The 20,443-nt window shown below is 33.2% G+C and overlaps 1 protein-coding gene across 2 annotated transcripts in view; it reads right to left on the bottom strand.

Moving 5' to 3' along the window:
- Window positions 1-20,443, bottom strand: part of LOC145248304 (uncharacterized) — a 936,478-nt gene that overhangs the window by 131,053 nt on the left and 784,982 nt on the right. The gene's annotated exons all lie outside the window — the stretch shown is intronic.

Genomic DNA, 20,443 nt, shown 5'->3' with positions numbered 1-20,443 from the left:
TGCAAATATGTAACCAATAATGTTTGTATAATAAACTTACTACAGAGTAAAAGGATAAAAAAGAAAAGACGACATGATTCCATTTCTGTTTGATGAAAACCGGTTTTCTTTTATTTATTCTTTTTTTGCAGACCATCTACTAGTTGACCCGTTGTGTACAAATCTACAGAGTGATAGGAGCTTTCTATCATGTCTGAAAGTGACACAAAGTTCAACGAGCGAGATTAGAGATGCACCGCTGTACAACTCATGCTCTCTATCGATCCAAGTTATGACAACAGGACCATTGCCAACACCCTCAAAATGCAAATCCGGAAAGTTCAATGCACTGGACGACCCTTTCCCGCCACAGTTATGGTATTTTGTGTGATTTCAAATTTATTTCACATCATGCCACTTCACATCTTCGAAGTCAGCTTGAAAGTTAACACTAAAGTGGATGTGCTGAAGAGTGTGGTGATCCCTTGGTTCAATCAGGTGATCACTGGTAGACCATGGGTGTGGCAGTAGGACTCTACACTGGTCCACAAGTCCAAAGAGACCCAGACTTGACTTCAGAAGGGGTGATACAACTTTGTACCCTTCTCTCACCGGTACCCTCTTTCCCCGACCTAAACCTGTGGGACTATTTCGTTTGGTGATATGTTGAGAACATCACCAATATGACTTCTTACAACACCAAAGCCAGCCTGATCACCACAATCTGCCGAGTATTCGCCAAGCTCCAGTCAGCGCTTGTGAAAAAGCTATGCTCCCAGTTCCAGATTCGTATCAAGGTAGTGATTGAGGCTGAAGGCAGCTACATTGAATAGATGTCATCTCTACTACATAGTCAAGTTAGCTGAATTGATTCGTTCAATAAAAGTTTTAAAATAAAGCTTTTTTTTTTAATTCCATTTTCATCATAAACAAGGCACATTGCCATTTTGATGTAGGGGGCTATTACATTACACTTGAACTTCTGCATGTCAGTACAGTTGGGAAAATAGAACCCGGAAGGGATACCCAGAGTTTAGCTATTCTGAGGAAGAAACTATTAAAGTAGAAAGCCTTCTTACATCTAAGGATCGCTATTGTAGAGGTGGGATTTTGCTGATTGTCAGGTTTGTCAGGTGAATTTACATCGAGGGGGTACAAGTGCTTGTAGTTCGTCAGAGCATCCACCATTAAAGTACTTGTAGAACAGGCTGAGGGATGCAACATTTCGTCGATGAGACAGAGGCTGAAGCTTGGATGAGAGTTCGGGATCTATTTTGAATCTTGTCCAGGAACAAGAGACTAGTAGCAGATGCACGAGCCCAAATGTGTCAACAATACACCATACATGGATGAATGGTGACCTTGTAGAGGGGCAGGATACTTTCAGGCATAAGTAACTTTCTAGCATGGTAGAGAAAGAGCCCATCTTCCTCGCAGCGGTCTTGGCAATGCTCTCAATGTATCTGTTTCAACTCATGTTCCCTGTGAACGTTAAGCTGAAGAGTTTGAACGAAGTACTTTCAGGTAATGTATCATTAGCCATGGCTATTAAATGTTGAGAAGTTTTCTTGTAATTATTGAAGGAAACAAGCTTAGTCTTGGCAGCATTGAATGTGACTATCTATTTTTGTCTCCATTCCACTACAGATTGGAGGTCTTCATATCTAGTGTTTCTGCCATTTCTTTAGATATGTGTTCAGTTGTTTTTCCCTCATGCCTGTTATAGAGCGTGGTGTTATCAGCAAATATACCCATCTCAGAGACAATTTTATCAGGGAGTTCATTTATAAATATTAGGAATAATAAAGCTCCAGGGATAGATCCCTGAACACACTTGCATTTATATCATATTCTTTAGATGTACGACCGTCGAGGACAACCTGGATTCTTCTCTTATTTAAGAAGGATTTAATTGTTAAGTATTCGGCCAGTGATACTATATGTTCTGATTTTCTTGAGAAGATCTTCGTGCCATACCCTGTCAAAAGCCTTAGATATATCTAGGGCTATCGCTCTACCCTCTCTTGCTTTGTCCAGTGTATGGTATATACGTTCAGAGATTACGGTAAGGATATCTGCTGTAGAACCGGCTTGCCTAAATCCATATTGTTGGTCAGTCAGAAGTTTAGCAGCTGTAACGTTATGAACTAGAGCTTGATTAATTATGGACTCAAGTATTTTGGCAAAAAGCAGGAGGAGGCTAATGGGGCGAAAGCTGTAGTTTTTTTTTTTTTAGGGCGAGAATTTTATTGTTCTATATATATATATATATATATATATATATATATATATATATATATATATATATATATATATAGAGAGAGAGAGAGAGAGAGAGAGAGAGAAAACTGGCTAACTTGCAATTGGTCACCTTAAAAATTAAAAAATGTGGCTAACTTGCAATTGGTTACCTTAAAAGTCGAAAAATGTGGCCAACTAGATAAAAGTACAGAGTGGAACGATAAATTTGTTGCCCTAAAGAAAACAACACTACAGCTTTATTTTAAAACTTTTATTGAAATAATCAATTCAGCTAACTTGATTATGTAGTAGAGCTGATATCTATTAAATCTAGTCACCTTCAGCCTCAATACGGGCCTGGAATTGAACATACCTATTCTACACTGCCGGTGGGAGCTCAGAAAATACTCGGCAAATGGCAACGACCAAGCTTACTTTGGTGTTGTGGGTGGTCATGTTGGTGATGTTCTCTATGTATGACTCAACAAAGTAGTCCAGTGGGTTCAGGCCGGCGGAGGAGGACATGATAGACAGCTCCTATCGCTCTTGGGATTTGTACACACCTGGCCAACTAGTAGATGGCCAGCAAAAACAAAAGAAAACCAATTTCCATCAAACGGAAATGGAATGATGTTGTCTCTTCTAGGGAGAAATTTTTATTCTTCCGCCCTATATAGTCTAAATAATGCAAATAATACGAATGTTATGTTTAGAGGAAAAAATGTTTTTTGTCCAAGGTTATGTATTCTTTTAGTTTATATATAATTTGTTGGACACTTTGGTCTGTCCAACATTTAGAGATTGTTGAGTAGGAGAGAAAAAGATGGGAAGTGTTTCGGCCATTTAAAATCAAGAATTACAAAGAAAATTCCATTAAAGCATGACTAGGGTGAACGACCGGCATCTTTGTCTCAAAGATAATTTTGCTATTCTGTCTTTCTGCCAATCAATCATCCATTATTTAATGGAAGTGAAGAGGTTGCAAAGTGAAGGGACGCAAGCAAATGTTTACCGCGTTGTTTGTCATAGTTTTTAGCACTTTTAACCACACCCACATCGTCACAGAACGAAGGTGCCAGAATTCTTTTGCAAAAACGATTCTCATTTTGTCAATAAGCAAGAAAGAATTCTCATTTTGAAAATATGGTCACATTGCGTTTAGTGATTTTAATAAAATAGTAATGGGTTTAATAGCATTTAGATTAGTAAAAATATTAGTAAAAATAAAACGTATTATTTTTAGTTACAGTTTTTTAAGTATTATTTGGATTATTCAGACGATTCTTGTCACCTTTGATGTTATTCTCACAATGTTTTGGCTTATGTAACCTTTATCTCTAACCATCTTCAGGTACGTCTCATAAGAACTCGGGAATCTGTCAGGAATATATATATATATATATATATATATATATATATATATATATATATATATATATATATATATCCGAGTAGCTGAAACAATAATGTAACTTAACAGAAAAATACGGTAATAAAAAATAAAACGTATATATATATATATATATATATATATATATATATATATATTATTCGCGCATATTTTATTGAAGAGGATCTTCGTTCTTCTTTTTATGACCTTTCTTTCGAATTTTTCTTGTTTTCGTACAAGTATTTTTGTTGTGGGATCCAACGTTCTTATAAAGTCCCCTAGTTTACCGAACGTTTTCGGTCTCGATTGACCATCGTCAGGGTTGTTCTTCCTGTGCATCCTACTTATTGATTGATTTGTTCTCTGTCGTTTTACTGTTTTTATTACTAATTTACTATGTGTAGTTTCGCCTAATTTGAATTTTTTTCCCTTCCTCTTCACCTTTATCGTATTAGAATAGGTGGAGAATTCGGCTGCTGTTGTCAAAGTTTATTTTATTAATGGTTGGGTTTTTACTTTTTATTATCAATGCTTCTAGCATTGTTAGTCGTTGGTAATTATTGCAAGTTTTTAATATGTTAGTGTTATTTTTTAAGAGTTCTTTGTATTGTTTGGAGGTGGTGTTTATTATGTTATGTTCTTGTTCGAGGTGTTTGCAAATAGCGCTGGAGGTGTTCTGATGTCCTGTGAGACGTCTTCCCAATGTAGTGCGTGTATGGCCAATATAGTTCATATTTTTCGAGTAGCAGTCCTCGAGGGGGCATTTAAACAAATGAACTACATTGACCATACTCATTTTATCGGTTGTATCGTTGTTATTATTCTTTACTACTAGGTTTTTCGTTAGGTATTTTTTATAATGTATTATTGGTTTTATTTTGTTGTTAGGATTTTTTATTTTTATGTATCTTTTTATAATATTTTTGATGGTGATTTCGTCCTGTTTGTGATTCTAGTGCATTTGATTTTTGTAGTATAGAGGAATTAGGGTGTCTTCGTTTTGATTAATTGGTTTGTTTTTATTTCTAATAAATTGGGCTATTTCTTGATCGATTATCTTATTGGGAAAGTTATTGTTAACTAGTGTTTGTTTAATGTTTGCTAGCTCTTTGTAGAAAAGGATTTTACTAGATGATATTCGGTGTGCTCGGTCTAATAGGTTTTTTATTATGGCTATTTTATATTTGTTGGGGCAATAGCTATTAAAATTAAGAAGGCAGGAATGTTTACTCGTTGATTTTTTGTATACGGTGGTGGTAAATTTGTCGTTGTTTTTGGAGTTAAGTAGTATGTCTAGAAATGGTATTTTATTGTTTATATTATGTTCTATGGTAAATTTTAGATGGGAGTTTAGTTCGAGTGTTTCTTTTAGGGGACTTTATAAGAACTTTGGATCCCACAACAAAAATACTTGTACGAAAACAAGAAAAATTCGAAAGAAAGATCATAAAAAAGAAGAATGAAGATCCTTTTCAATAAAATATGCGCGAATAATGAAATTCTGCCTATATATATATATATATATATATATATATATATATATATATATATATATATATATATATATATATATATTTACCAGTGGTGAAAAAAACGGAATAGAGTGCTCAATGTGTAGCCAAAGCAATATATATATAATATATATATATATATATATATATATATATATATATATATATATATATATATATTAGCAGTATATGTAATAAATTTCTTATATATATATATAATTTTTTAATTTTTTATTGAGCCCATAATATATATATATATATATATATATATATATGTATAGCAGCCGCCAATAGTCTTGACTGTCATACAGACGGTCGGGTTTCAATCCTGGCTTGAGGTAGTTGCCTGTCTAGCTGCACTGATGAGCTGTGAAACAGCGAAACAGTTATGTATGTGGATGACTATAATGCTCCTCGTCTTGAGTTGAGCATATTGAGAAGTGACACACGAATTACCATTAGCATATAAGCGATGTTCTTTGTGTAAAAAAATCGAGCGGAGCTATTTCGGACGATGTCAAAACATCGTTAAACTCACTACTCGCCCAGCAGCCGCCAATAGTGTAATGGTTAGGAGCCTTCACTGTCGTACAGACGGTCGGGTTTCAATCCTGGCTTGAGGTAGTTGCCTGTCTAGCCGCACTGATGAGCTGTGAAACAGCAAAACAGTACTGTATGTGGATGACTATATATATATATATATATATATATACAGTGATGATCATATTTATTGGCACGGTAAAATAAAAGTTAAATTTTGTCTAATAAATTCTAAAAAAGGGATTAAATTAAAGAAAATAACAAAGTATATTATGTATTTTTAACTGGCCTTTCCGATGCAGCAATCGGATTTTAGAAAAAATAAATAACAAAGGAACAACAAACATAATTGCAAAAAACCCTTGTTCAAAATTATTGGCACGGCTTTGTTTTTCTTTTAGTATAAGTATAATATCAATCAATTTCCGGTTTGCGTGCTTTCTGAACTTTTTTATAGCCATATTATGCTTGTTTAACGCTAATTCAGTGAATAATTTTTTTCAGATAATTTTTAGATAGCGATTTATTTAAACTATTATAAGTGACTAAATTATAATTTTCAATCGCCATGGTTAAAACTAAGGAACACAGCGAAGACGTCAGGAAGCTTGTTGTAGCATGCCATACCAATGGGGAGGGCTATGATAAGATTTCAAAGAAGCTAAACCTTCCCAAATCCACTGTTAGAGCCATAATAAACAAGTTCAAATCGCAAGGCCACGTTATGAGTTTAGAGGGTAGAGGGAGAAAAAGGATTCTTTCCCCAAGAGATGAACGGAAAATTGTTCGACAAGTAAAACAAAACCCAAGGATCTCTGTTGGGGAGATTGTTGATGAACAGAGCACCTCTGGAGTGAATGTATCTCGACATACAGTTGGTAGAGTTTTGAAGAGAGCTGGTTTAAAAGCATGTCGTCCGAGAAAGACTCCCTTATTGAAGCCTATGCACCTGAAAGCAAGGCTAGCCTTTGCAAAACGTCATATTGATAAAGATGTTGCATTCTGGAAACGTGTTCTATGGACTGACGAAACGAAAATAGAGTTATTTGGCCATAATAAAGTGTCTTATATTTACAGAAAATCTGGCGAAGCTTTCCTGCCTAAGAACACCATACCCACAGTGAAGCAAGTTGGAGGCAGTTTGATGTTTTGGGGATCCTTTGCTGCCTCTGGACCAGGGCGACTTGTTAAGGTCACAGGTAGCATAAAAAAGGAAGATTATGTTAAAATATTGGATGAAAACCTGAAAGACTCTGCTAAAGAGCTCTCACTTGGTCGTCGTTGGTGGTTCATGCAAGATAATGACCCAAAGCATTCGGCTAAACTGACTAAGAAATAGCTTGAGGACAATCATATTAATGTTTTGGAGTGGCCATCACAAAGCCCAGACCTTAATCCAATTGAAAATTTATGGAGAATATTAAAATTGAGGGTAATGCAAAGGAAGCCTAAGAATCTTATTCAATTGGAGGATTATTGTCAGGAAGAGTGGGCTAAAATTACTACTGAAGAGTGCAACAACTTGGTTGTAAACTATGAAAAGCGACTGAGGAAGGTAATCAAGGCCAAAGGCTATACAGTTTATTATTAAATAAATCGTGCCAATAATTTTGAACAAGGGTTTTTTGCAATTATGTTTGTTGTTCCTTTGTTATTTATTTTTTCTAAAATCCGATTACTGCATCGGAAAGGCCAGTTAAAAATACATAATATACTTTGTTATTTTCTTTAATTTAATCCCTTTTTTAGAATTTATTAGACAAAATTTAACTTTTATTTTACCGTGCCAATAAATATGATCATCACTGTATATATATATATATATAAGATTGATATGTAGTTTGCTTGAAGCATTGTGTGGGATAGGTATGTAAAAGAGATTTAGAAGGCTGTCACAATGCGAGGAATGAATTATAGTCGCTGTTGGTAAGAGGAGACGAGAACAAGTGGCGATTTACAAATCAATAAGTATATATATATGTTTTTTGTTATTTTTTTTATTTTATATATATATTTATTATTTATATATATGTATATATATATATATATATATATATATATATATATATATATCTTCTTTCTATCTATCTTCTTCTATCTATCTTCTTCTATATAAATAAAATGAACTCATTTTTTCCCGTGTGATTTTGACCTTAATAGGATTAAAAATCAAGATATTTCATGCAAATACATTATGCACAAACGGCAGAACAATATCTGAGGTTTGTTATAGGCTTATTAGTTCTCAAATTCCTCGATAATCTTAGATTTCTATACTTTTTCTGCTGAGAAGTCACGGCCAAAATCGGTTAAGATCAATGGAAGTGGTAAACTATTTTCTCTCTTAAAAATTCCTCCTCCCCCTGCCACCACTTAACACCGTTTGGAGATCGTTCACAAGGAACAGTTGAGAAGAGAACACCGGTTTGGCTTCGTAGTTCTATCATGTGAAGTTATTTAAAATCACTAAACTAAGCTGCAGTGCTCTGTGGCGTAGTGGTTACGGTGCTGGACAATTCACATTATATTTTCACGTTCGCGCCGACCTACCATAGTTTTTTTTTTTTTCCTAAACAACTGGAATAGACTTTTCTTGGTGGCCGAACTGTTAACGTTGCAGATGTTTTTTTTTTTTTCACACTTTATTTTCCTACTTTTACTCATGACTCCGGGTTTGATCCTTCCTACTTACCTACCATAACATTTTTTAAAACTCCCCCCCCCATCCCGGAAACAAACACTCGGGCAACGCCGGGTACCCCCGCTAGTATATATATATATATATATATATATATATATATATATATATATATATATATACATACAGAGTGACCCCCCCAAAAAAACGGGCCCCAACTCTAATCAGGCATCGTTTCTTGGTGTATGAAAAAAACTTTGGGCATAACTAGTTTATTATATTCAAAGCATCACATCAAAACATTCGTTTTTCTTTAGTGTGTATTGATATTTATATTAAAAACCGTCTTTTCTATTTATTTAAAAAGAAAATACAACTTTGTTATATATGAGTCGTAGAATTGCATTCACTCGCAAAAGATCTAGCTAATTTGTATATTCTTTTAAACATTCATTTTAATTAATTCCTTATTAGTTTTTTTTTTTTCGGTTTTCTTATGGGATGATCATCTTTAGTTAACTATTACGTGTAATTATATTCATGCAGATATTCTACATGATTTATACTTGCATAATATTTGCGTAAAATCTTTACAGTAAACAAAAAATTGTTTCCATATATATTTATGTATACATAATCTACATACAAACATATATATATATATATATATATATATATATATATATATATATATATATATATATATATATATATATATATAAAGGGAACTTTCTGTGTGTATGTGTGTCTGTGTGTGTGTTTGTATACATTTCCCTACGCAATAACTCTGTCAAGTTTTAGTCTACAGACTCGAAATTTGATATAAAAGGTACTGAGATTTGGGAAAATCGATGTGATCGCTTTTTTGGCCAGAAGTTTGTCGATTAAGGGGTCAAAGTTCAACGATTTTACCTTTGAGAACTCTACCAAACTCCTCCGACAATTTTGGGTCGACGCACTTGAAATTTTAGATATACGTTCCTTGGACATGGATATAACTTAATAACTTGATTTGAGCCCAAAACAATAAATTTTAAGGGGTCATAATAGGAGTCAAACTTAAAAACAATTGAGCTGTGCGGTCTCTTCCAAATTACTCAGACAAATTCTGGTCTAAATATTTGAAATTTTACATAAAGGGTATTCAGAGAGAGGGCAATCTTTTTCATCAGATTTGGTCGAAAATATTTAGTTACCAATATATAAATGTATGTATGTATGTCTGTTTGCATGTCTGCCTTAAACTTTCAATAGAGGTGACGCATTTTACCAAGATCAGTATCGTTTTAAAGTTCCACCTTTCATACGACAAATATCGAAAAATTGGCTAAAAATATGAATATCTTCCCCTTCAACTAGGCACTTTTCTACAGGGGGGGGGTCACTTTTTTCGCCGATATTTTTTAATATTATCCTCTCCTTTAGATTGTCTAGCCTTAATTTAAAAAAATGTCACTTCCGATTTGGCAGTGGTCGTAACAGCATAAATGTTAGGTTTTACCCCATTCTTTTCCTCCTTTGCGGTACGGGTTCGAGCCAGCCTTCCAACTACCATTTTTTTTTTTTTTGCTCAACATACACATCCAAACACCCAGGCAACGCCGGGCTGAAATGCTAGTATATCTATAAAAGTGAACGTGTGTGCCTGTATGTGTATGTTTGTGTGTACATTTCCCTACGCAATAACTCAGTCAATTTTTAGTCTACAGGCTCGAAATTTGATATATAGGTTACTGAGATTTGGGAAAATCGATGTGATTGGAGTTCGGCCAGAAATTTGGTGTTAAGGGGTAAAAGTTCAACAATTTGACCTTTGAGAACTCTACCAAACTCCTCCGACAATTTGGGGTCTAAACACTTGACATTTTAGATATTGGTTTCTTGGACATGGATCTAACTTAATAACTTGATTTGAACCCAAAACAATAAATTTTAAGGGGTCATAATAGGAGTCAAATTTTTAAAAAATTGCCGTTCTTTTTTTGTCTTTTATTGTTGTTTTTTTTTTTGTTTTTTTTGCTCAGCATACACCTCCAAACACCCAGGTAACGCCGGGCACCCATTGCTAGTATATCTATAAAAATGAAAGTGTCCGTGTGTCTGTGTGTCTGTCTGTGTACATTTCCCTACGCAATAACTCTGTCAATTTTTAGTCTACAGACTCAAAATTTGATATACAGGGGACTGAGATTTGGGAAAATCTATGTGATCGGTTTTTGGCCAGAAATTTGGCTGTTAAGGGGTCAATATTCAACGATTTGATCTTTGATTACTCTACCAAACCCCTCCGACAATTTGGGGTCTAAACACTTAAATTTTAGATATAGGTTCCGTGGACATGGATCTAACTTAATAACTTAAGTTGAGCCCAAAACAATAAATGTTAAGGGGTTATAATAGGGGTCAAAGTTAAAAAAATTGACCGCTTTTTTTTATTTTTTGCTCAACATACACCTCCAAACACCTGGGCAACGCCGGGCTGAAATTCTACTATATATAAAAGTGAACGTGCTTGTCTGTATGTATGTTTGTCTGTGTGTCTGTGTGTCTGTGTACATTTCCCTACGCAATAACTTTGTCAATTTTTAGTCTACAGGCTCGAAATTTGATATACAGGGCACTGAGAGTTGGAAAAATCTATGTTATCGGTTTTCGGCCAGAAATTTTGTGTTAAGGGGTAAAAGTTCAACAATTTGATCTTTGAGAACTCTACCAAACTCCTCCGACAATTTGGGGTCTAAACACTTGAAATTTTAGATATAGGTTCCTTGGACATGGATCTAACTTAATAACTTGATTTGAGCCCAAAACAATAAATTTTAAGGAGTCATGATAGGGGTCAAAGTTTAAAGAAATGTACTTCTGCGGTCTCTACCAAATTACTCAGACACTTTCTGGTGTAGACATTTGAAATTTTACAAAAAGGTATTCAGAGATAGGGCAAGCTTTTTCATCGGTTTGGGTCGAAAATTTTTAGTTACCACTATATAAATGTATGTATGTATGTATGTATGTATGTTTGCATGTTTACCTAAAACTTTCGATAGAGGCGACGAATATTCACAAGATCAGTATCATTTTGAAGCTCAACCCTTCAGACGACAAATATCGAAAAATTGGCTAAAAACATTAATTTCTTGACCCTCGTCTGGGTACTTTTTTACAGGGAGGAGTCGCTTTTTTGCCGATATTTTCGAAAGTCATCCCCTCTTTCGATTGTTTAGCCTTAATTTAAACCTACGTCACGTTTTTTTCCTGTTCTTTTCCTCCTTCATGGTACGGGTTCGAACCTGCCTTCCTACTACCACTTTTTTTTTTTTTGCTCAACACACACCTCCAAACACCTGGGCATCGCCGGGCACCCACGCTAGTATATATATATATATATATATATTACACAGTGATCACCACTTATCAAGGCCCGGAAGCCACTCAGGGATAAGGGTTATTGCAAGTACATTACGTTAGTGTGGAGATTTGATGAAGTGTTTACTTAAGGGGGCGGTTCATTAGGAATTTGTTAACGTTGGACTTGAAGACATCCAAGTTGTAATCCGGTGGGAAGCAGGCAGACGGAACAGAGTTCCACAGGTGTGCAGTTCTTAGAAAGAAGCTTTGTTCATGGAATCCGCGTTTTGATTTAGGCACAGATATAGAGTGGGGGAAATTTTTCACAGTGGGTTCAGCTAGACGGGTGTTTCATAAACAAATGACAAAAGTCTGTATTCCAAATTTTAAAATGTTGACCATTTTACAATTTATTCTTTTAAGTACGTTGACATTCATAATTCTTGACAGCGCCTGTTTCATAGTGCAAAATCATTCATTTAATTATTATATCAATCGATGAATTTATTTTGCCCTTAACTCCTCAGAAGAAAACGCAACTATCAATCCATTAAAAAGAATGCATATACTTAAAAGAATAAATTGTAAGATGGTCAACATCATGAAATTTGAAATATAGACTTTTGACATTTATTCGTCATATGCTCTGTCATTACGTTGAGCTTCATAAATTAAGGATTGGTATAAATAAAAGTTGAAATATAATTGAAATAAAACAAACATATTTCCACACACACACACACACACACACACACACATATATATATATATATATATATATATATATATATATATATATATATATATATATAATGTATATATAGGTAGTGTTCGAATATATGGTTAAGTGTCAGTTTTAGTCATTTAGAATGGCTTTAAAACTTCACTGCTCCCTCATTTTTCAACCAAATTTCAAACAATTATTACAGTTTATAAGATCACCTTCTCAGCTATCTTGTGAAAAAAAATTAATTTTCGTTCAGTAAAACAAAAGCTATGATTAGTTTTCTGGTGTTCAAAATCGTAAAAAAACGTAAGGAGGTGAGCGACGCTTTTTATGACTGGTTTCCCAAGCAACATCGTCGCTTTAGCAAATATTGTCACGAAAAAAGAAGTAACAAGTGAAACAGACAGAATGAAAGCATGAAAGGGAGATAATTGGGGGTATTTTATTGAAAGCAGACGAGTGCCGTACATTGTTATTACATATGTTTTTATTGGGGGGAAAAAAAACAAGTTAATTTATTGGAAACCTGGAAAAATCATAGATTACAATAGAAAAGTGCGATCATGAAACTTAAGATGGTTAAGCTTAAACATGGAAAAGTAAAGGACTAGTTATTATAACTGGAAAATAAAAGGACAAGATATTCTAGTAAAAAATATAATAAATTTATGACTCAAATATTGCAACATTAAGAATTTTTTTTAATTCAATTCATAACATTAAATAATCAATTCTTAATGCTGCAATATTTTAAGTTATAAATTTATTATATATTTTACTACAATATCTTGTCCTTTTCTTTTCCAGTTTTAACAATTAGTCCTTTACTTTTCATGTTTAAGCTTAACCATATTACTTTTCATGCTCGCATTTTTCTATAATATATATATATATATATATATATATATGTATATATATATATATATATGTATATATATGTATATATATATATATATATATATATATATGTATATATAGTAAGTTATAAAATTATAAAATGTATATGGCGATTAAGCTACACTGAATATTCCTTGTTTCATCTACTTTAGGATTCTTATGGCTTATGAAGAATCTGAAGGATCCTATAGTGGATGAAACGCGGAATATTCAGTGTGGCTTAATCGCCATATACATTTTATAACTTACTAACTAGCTTTACCTACGTATTGAGCACTTTTTAAGTAAATACTTAAAGTTAACGCATTTAAGTAGTTATATATATATATATATATATATATATAGTAATTTATAAAATATATATGCCGATTAAGCTACACTGAATATTCTGCGTTTCATCCACTATAGGATTCGTCAGGCTTATGCGCGTTTACGCATAAATCTATACTTTCCTATATTAATTTTATGTGAGTAAATGAAGTAGTTATATATATATATATATATATATATATATATATATATATATATATATATATATATATATATACTTACTGAGACTGCTTCATACGCAGGTGGATTGATTTATCTATCTGGCACTTAGACACATAATTTTATAATGGTTTTGATTACTGTCCATTTTATGTGGCATAGCTGACGGCAGACGCATAAGTAGATTTTAACATAGAAACCAGATATTTATTCTCACCTCCCTTTAATATGTGGAAAGTATCATTGAATATCAGCTTCTGAAATTTCAAAAAGAAAAATACAAAATGGGTGTATATGCTGAATTTGTGAACAATGTTTTTCTTCTCTGACCTATCCCTTAGCATAAGCCGTAACCTGACCCTAACCCAACCATCCAACAACTTATCAACACTTGTTAATGGAGTGCCATACATTGGTTAATGGCTTGTGACAAAAGCTCTTAGGTGTTTCACTTTTTAAATATATTTGAAATTGGAATATAGATTATGAACTTTCTTACTTGCTATCAGGATTTATGCAGTTTAGTTATCATTTACATGTTGCTATCTCATTTATTTCTGATGCAGTCCTCTATATGTATAAGTGTCAAATACAAAGATGGAATACTGTTGCCAGATCAGAGTAAAAGCTGTTCAGAGCACAATTTTCTGCCTGGACAGAGTACGAAACCGACTTTGAAATCTAGTGGGCAATGTCCTCATCTCCCTCCATCCCTCCCTCTTTCTCATAGAAGAAACATTATGAGCCTGTCTCTACTATATCTTTATTTTCATAGAAGGTGCTCGACTGAGCTTTACTCTATGGTTCCCTCCCCCCTGTAAAGTATTAGCTGTAAAGGCACAACTAGCTACAACCACTATTAGCCATTTTCTTTTATAACTCACGATGGAATACTGTTGCCAGATCAGGGGAAGAGTTGTTCAGAACACCATTTTCTGCTATATATAATATAAAGTATAAAATCGACTTTGGAATCTAGTGGGCAGTGTTCTTTTCTCCTCCCTGCTGCCTCTTTATCACAGAAGAGACATTGTGTGTCCATCTCTGCACTATCATTATTTTATGTTAGGTGCTCGACTGAGCTTCACTCTATGATTGTCCCCTGTAACGCATTCATGGCAAACGCATGACTAGCTACAACCACTTTCAGCAGTTTCCTTTTTTCTCTATTTGTGCCTTGAAAGACTGATGTTTCTAGTCTCAGTCTTTTCTATAAATACTATTATGTCATGTGTTCCTCAGAATTGTCTGATCTATTTCCTGCTTCCTTTGTTCCAGCTCGTTTAACTAATTGGTTTATTGGTCTCCAGCAATTTGTTGTCTTAATATCTCATTGTAATACAACTTCCTATTCCAGTAGCTTCTTTTCAAGGACTGTAATATTGTGGAACTCTTTTCCCACTCACTGTTTTCTTTCTAACTACAGCCTTGATATTTTAAAGACTTAGGTCATTAGGCATCTTCTGTCTTTGCAATAATTATCTTTCGTTGTTGTTAATTCCTTACATCAAGTGACTTCATGTCTTGTCTCCAGCGGTTTCCATAAAAAGAAAAATTAAACAGAAATGCCATGAGCAAAGCTTTTTTCCCCAGAACTTCTCGTCTGTGGAACACAATACCGAGCAGCTGCTTTCCAGCTGACTATAACATAGTCGTTTTCAAGTCCAACGTAAACAAGTCCATGTTGAATCGTCCTCTTAAATATTTTAACTGCTGTCCAATTTCCACCATAACTGATCATAATGGTGTTCCACCTGACACTCATTAACCCTTAACCTTGAGTGGTCTCTGGGCCTTAATAAGCAGTGACTTAATCATAAACAATTAAAAAAATAAAAATTGTACTCTCTTAACTTCTTCAGGAAATTTGGAACTGAACTAATTATTTAATCCACGAAATTGCATTCCGCCTACTGCTGATTTTATATGTCGAGCCTTTCAGCTTGTGTGGTAATAAAATTTCTGAAATGCACTTGTGATGTTAGGCTGTGTAAGGTGTTAGATTTGATAAAAATCGCCTTTTTCTTTCTTTCATCGGATTATTCGATTACCGATTATCGATTATCATGACTTATCAAAGATATTCTGATACGAAATCTATCTAAGAACACTACCAGGCTCATAAAGTATCTTTGTGTGAAATTTCAGAAAAATCGACCCAGCTGTTTTCGAGTCCATACGGAATGAACTCGCATGCACGGACAAAGTTCTTTACCTGCAAATTACAGGATTGTGATAATGGGATCGAGTGTTATTTTAACCAACAAGTGAAAAGGAAGATAAAGATAATTTAAATATATTTAAGCTATCGCATTTCACATTCTATGACTTGGAAAACAAGAATATTTGATAGCCATTTTGTTTTTTCTCTTATTCCCCCCCCAAAACTAGATATATTGCCACTTGGATTACTACTTGAGATCATATCTATAGGAACATTATGTAGGGAGTTGAGCAGCGAGATGTCTGTTCACATAGCACTTAAGTTTCTGCATGTCAGTTTTTTTTAAGATAAGGATTTTTTGCATGTTCATTTTTACTATGTTCCTTTGACTGGGATTGAACTCACAATCTTTGTGCATAAAATAAACTTGTAATAGATATCTAAAATCCACAAATAGTAGAATAAAACCAATGTCCCCCAGTACAATAAATAAATGCCAAATATTAGTGAACACGTTTTCTACTATCTCTATTTCTTATCTATATAATTATAAAACTCAAATGAGCTTGTAAGAGTGATGTAACCCACTTTCTGTTTTACGACATCCGGTTGCGCATGCGCGCATAAACATTAACCCATAACAACGTAAACAAATAAACACAAATCGCTTCTTTTGCAGATTTTGACCTGTGCACTGAAATATTAACGTTATTATTTCGAAATTATTATTTAACATGGGAAGAGTGGGGGTGTTTTGCAACTATTCTTTATTACAACTATACTGTCGCTATTTCCTTACAACTTTAACCCGTTGACAAACATAAGAACAATTGTAGTAAAGCCAAGACTACTACTACTACTACTACTACTACTACTACTACTACTAATACTAATACTACTACTCTATCCGTCCCTTTTCCTTCCTTCCTTCATTTTTTATTTTTTGTTTACATTTCTAAATACAAAATAGTTGTGTGAGAACGTTGAATTTGTTGACACATTTACTAATCTGTTTCAATATTAGTTTTATTTTATTTTATTTATTTAGGTTTTATTTTTTTTGCTTCAGGTTTTATTATTATTGATTTTAAGTTTCTATAACTTGGTTGAAGGATTCCAGTATGGGTTTTTCATTCTTATATTTCTCATCGGTAGGTTCATGTGCGTTTTTGCTGCTAAATGACTTTCATCGGCGTTCGATTCGTAGGAAAATCATGTTTAATTTTCGATTTTTGAGCAATTATTCGGAAAAATAAGTAACTTTACACGAATAGGGAGGGTTTTTTTTTTCATGTTTGATTGATCCGTCCGTGATTTTTCATTTTAATATACTTTCATAGAAATACATGAATCCTATAGCTAATATAACATACTGACCCAACGGGTCACGGGTAGTCTAATATTATATAAAAGTCACTTTGTGTGTGTGTGTGTGTGTGTGTGTGTGTGTGTGTGTGTGTGTGTGTGAGTTCCTTCCTCATAGGTTCTAAAACGGCGGAGCCTGTCTTTTGTAAATTTCACAAAAAGCTAATTTATATATCTGAAAGTGATCTTAGATATGTTTTGTACAGAAATTCATCCGATAAGTATCACAAATCGAAAAAAATCCAATCTTAAAATAGTTTTTCTCTCTAATAGATAAAAAAAGAATAATTTTTACAGGGGAATATTTTACGTTACACCAGGTAAGGGAGATAATAAAATGTTAGCAAATCATTTCTTCTTGAAAAAAAAACCCAGCTTTATTATAATCTGGAGATATAGCCTAGTGGTAAAGCCTTCACTTACAGATCGAATGATACCCTATTCAACTCTGGGTGTAACTCAGTATTTTATCTTATTTTTTTCTTATTAATGAGTTCAATTTATCATAAAAGAAGAAGTACCATTAAAAATCACCGCAAATCATTTCTTCGTTTGCATATTTTAAAACTAAACATTAATCAGAAGGGACTTTTCCAGGGCATTCATCGTCAAGCCCAAATATCAAATGACTTGATATTGTAGACAAATACAGACGGAATTTGATGAACGCCATTATTATTATTTTTTTTTATTTATTTATTTATTTATTTTTTTTTTTTTGCGAATTAGTCCACTGGGAAAATTATTCCTCATAATATATAATATCCAATAGAGGATTGATTCTATAATAATGCATATACAATCTGCATAAATTAAAATATCATGTTTAAGAGTACTGCATGACAGGGCAACGCCGGGCTGCCAACTACTATTATATATTTCTTCAGATAGACTTGTTTTTATGTTGCAAAGAGGATATGCTCTATAAAAGTGCTCATGATGAATCTACAGGGTTGATGCTGCTGGATATCAAGCTGTGAATTCATAAGAATAGAAAGTGATAATAATTAGTTGAAAATGGTGTCAGACGATTAAATGTCCAACAGTTTTTAATTGCTATTCAGTCGTATGTGGGGACACTTTGGTGGTAGTCTCATCAATATGAGATGTGATTATGATCAGGAATAAACTCAGATGAATTTGTACCGTTTATGAATTATGGTTCGACTGCAGAAAGAATTGTAAATTTTATTAACGATTTCATAAGTGACAATGGAAGGGGGGCTCTATTACAATCCTGAATCTGTGTGATCGACGAAAATGTCTTTTCGAACGTAAGACTGACAAATAGAAAATACCTTTTTAAACTTAAGCATGTTTAACAAATGAAAATACCTTTTCAAATTTAAGCATAATTGACCAATAAAAAATATCTTTTAAAACTTTAGCATGTCTGACCAATGAAAATATCTTTTCAAACTTAAGCATAAGTGCCAATGAAAATATTTTTTCAATCTAAAGCATAACTAGATAATGAACATACATGTTCATACTTGAGCATGACCAGCCAGTGAAAATACATTTTCAAATATGACTGACCAATGAAAATACCTTTTCAAAATACTCTTTCAAATTTAAGCATGATTGACCAGAAAAATACATTTTCAATCTTAAGCATAGCTGACCAATGGAAATATCTATTCAAACTTAAGCATAACTGGCCAATGAAAATACCTTTTTTTAAATTTAACCATTATTGATCGATGAGAATGCTTTCGTTTTTTAAGTATACTGACCAATGAAAATACATTTTCAAACTTAAGCATGAATGGCTGACGAAAATATTTTTTGTATATATATAATTATATAAGTATAACTGGGCGATGGAAATGTTTTTAAAATTAAACAAAGACCGACTTAAAAACATATCTTATTGAACTTAAGACGAAAATCCTTTTGCAAGTTTAACACTGACTGACCAACGAAAAAAAAAAAAATTTAATTTAAAGTATTGCTACCAACGAAAATGTTTTTTGTTGTTGTTGTTGTTGTTGTTGTTTGGGTTTTTTTTTGTTTTTTTTTTTTGTTTTGTTTTTTTGTTTTTTCAAATTTTAGCAAGTCCGATTGACAGAGCCTTATATAAAGATGTTTGGATGGATCCAAAAGAAATCAAGTAAAAAAGTAATTGATCCGAAGAAACGTATTGGGTAATCATTGCTCTTTGAATTATTATCGCTGTTCTTCTTTAAAGTTGATGCGCATATTTGGAGTAAAGTCAGGGAAAGGGAAATTTTTCTCATTTTCTATTTGATGGCATTTTTGCGTTGGACATGGCGTTGATCATATTTGTCGCGTTTGTCTTCTGAATCTCAAAGTTAAACATTCTGTCCCGATCAGTCAATAATTTGGGTCACTCAAATTTGATCCACAGAAACCTGCTTATTCCACGAATGCTGTTTTCATTTCGTTTTGTTTGATGTCAGCAAACTCAGGCGTGACTCAATTATTTCTCCCTTTTCTATTGTAAGTGAGAATCAACTTGAAACCGCTCAACAGATTTTTATTTGAATAATCCAATGCATTAAACAAAGAGGTCATTAATTTAGAGCAGTTTAAAAACTTATTAACCTTTCTAACCCGCAATCAAAAAGAAAGAAATGATTTAATCTTAATAAACAATAAAGCGAATAGAATCTTGAGCCACCGAAATTAATTGGATTATTCATGCAGACAAAATTATGAATCATTTGTGTTTTTTTCTTTCTTTTTCTTTCATCTCTGAATACATTGTTTAGTTACTTCGGCTTTGATGATTCTTTTTTCATGCAATATTTTGGAATGGTTTAATTTTCTTTCATCTTTCTTTCAAGTCTAATAACTTTTTTGTGTGTGTTTGTTTGTTTACATTTGTGATCTTTTTAACCCAACGCATTTCAGGTAAAAGCATTATTACGCAATTATGTGTCCTGGCGAAATTAGTATAAATTAAAAAAAAAATATGAAAAATGATCCAGTGGATGATGTGATAAAAGTATCCTAAATAATAATTTAAAAAAAAAAAAAAAAAAAAAGCAGCCACAATTACGTTCCCAGCGTGTTTAAAGATGACGGACCTTTAATTTAAGTAAATTTAAATGAAGGGAGATAAGTCATTTGTCATACTGAATTGATAAATTCTATTTTTATTTGTAATTATTTTTCTACCGGATCATTT

Source organism: Euprymna scolopes, chromosome 26 (assembly GCF_053919585.1).
Source record: "Euprymna scolopes isolate OS-2025 chromosome 26, ASM5391958v1, whole genome shotgun sequence".
Classification (NCBI taxonomy): domain Eukaryota; kingdom Metazoa; phylum Mollusca; class Cephalopoda; order Sepiida; family Sepiolidae; genus Euprymna; species Euprymna scolopes.
The sequence above is the reverse complement of the archived record's forward strand: the minus strand, read 5'-3'. Positions and strand labels throughout refer to the sequence as shown.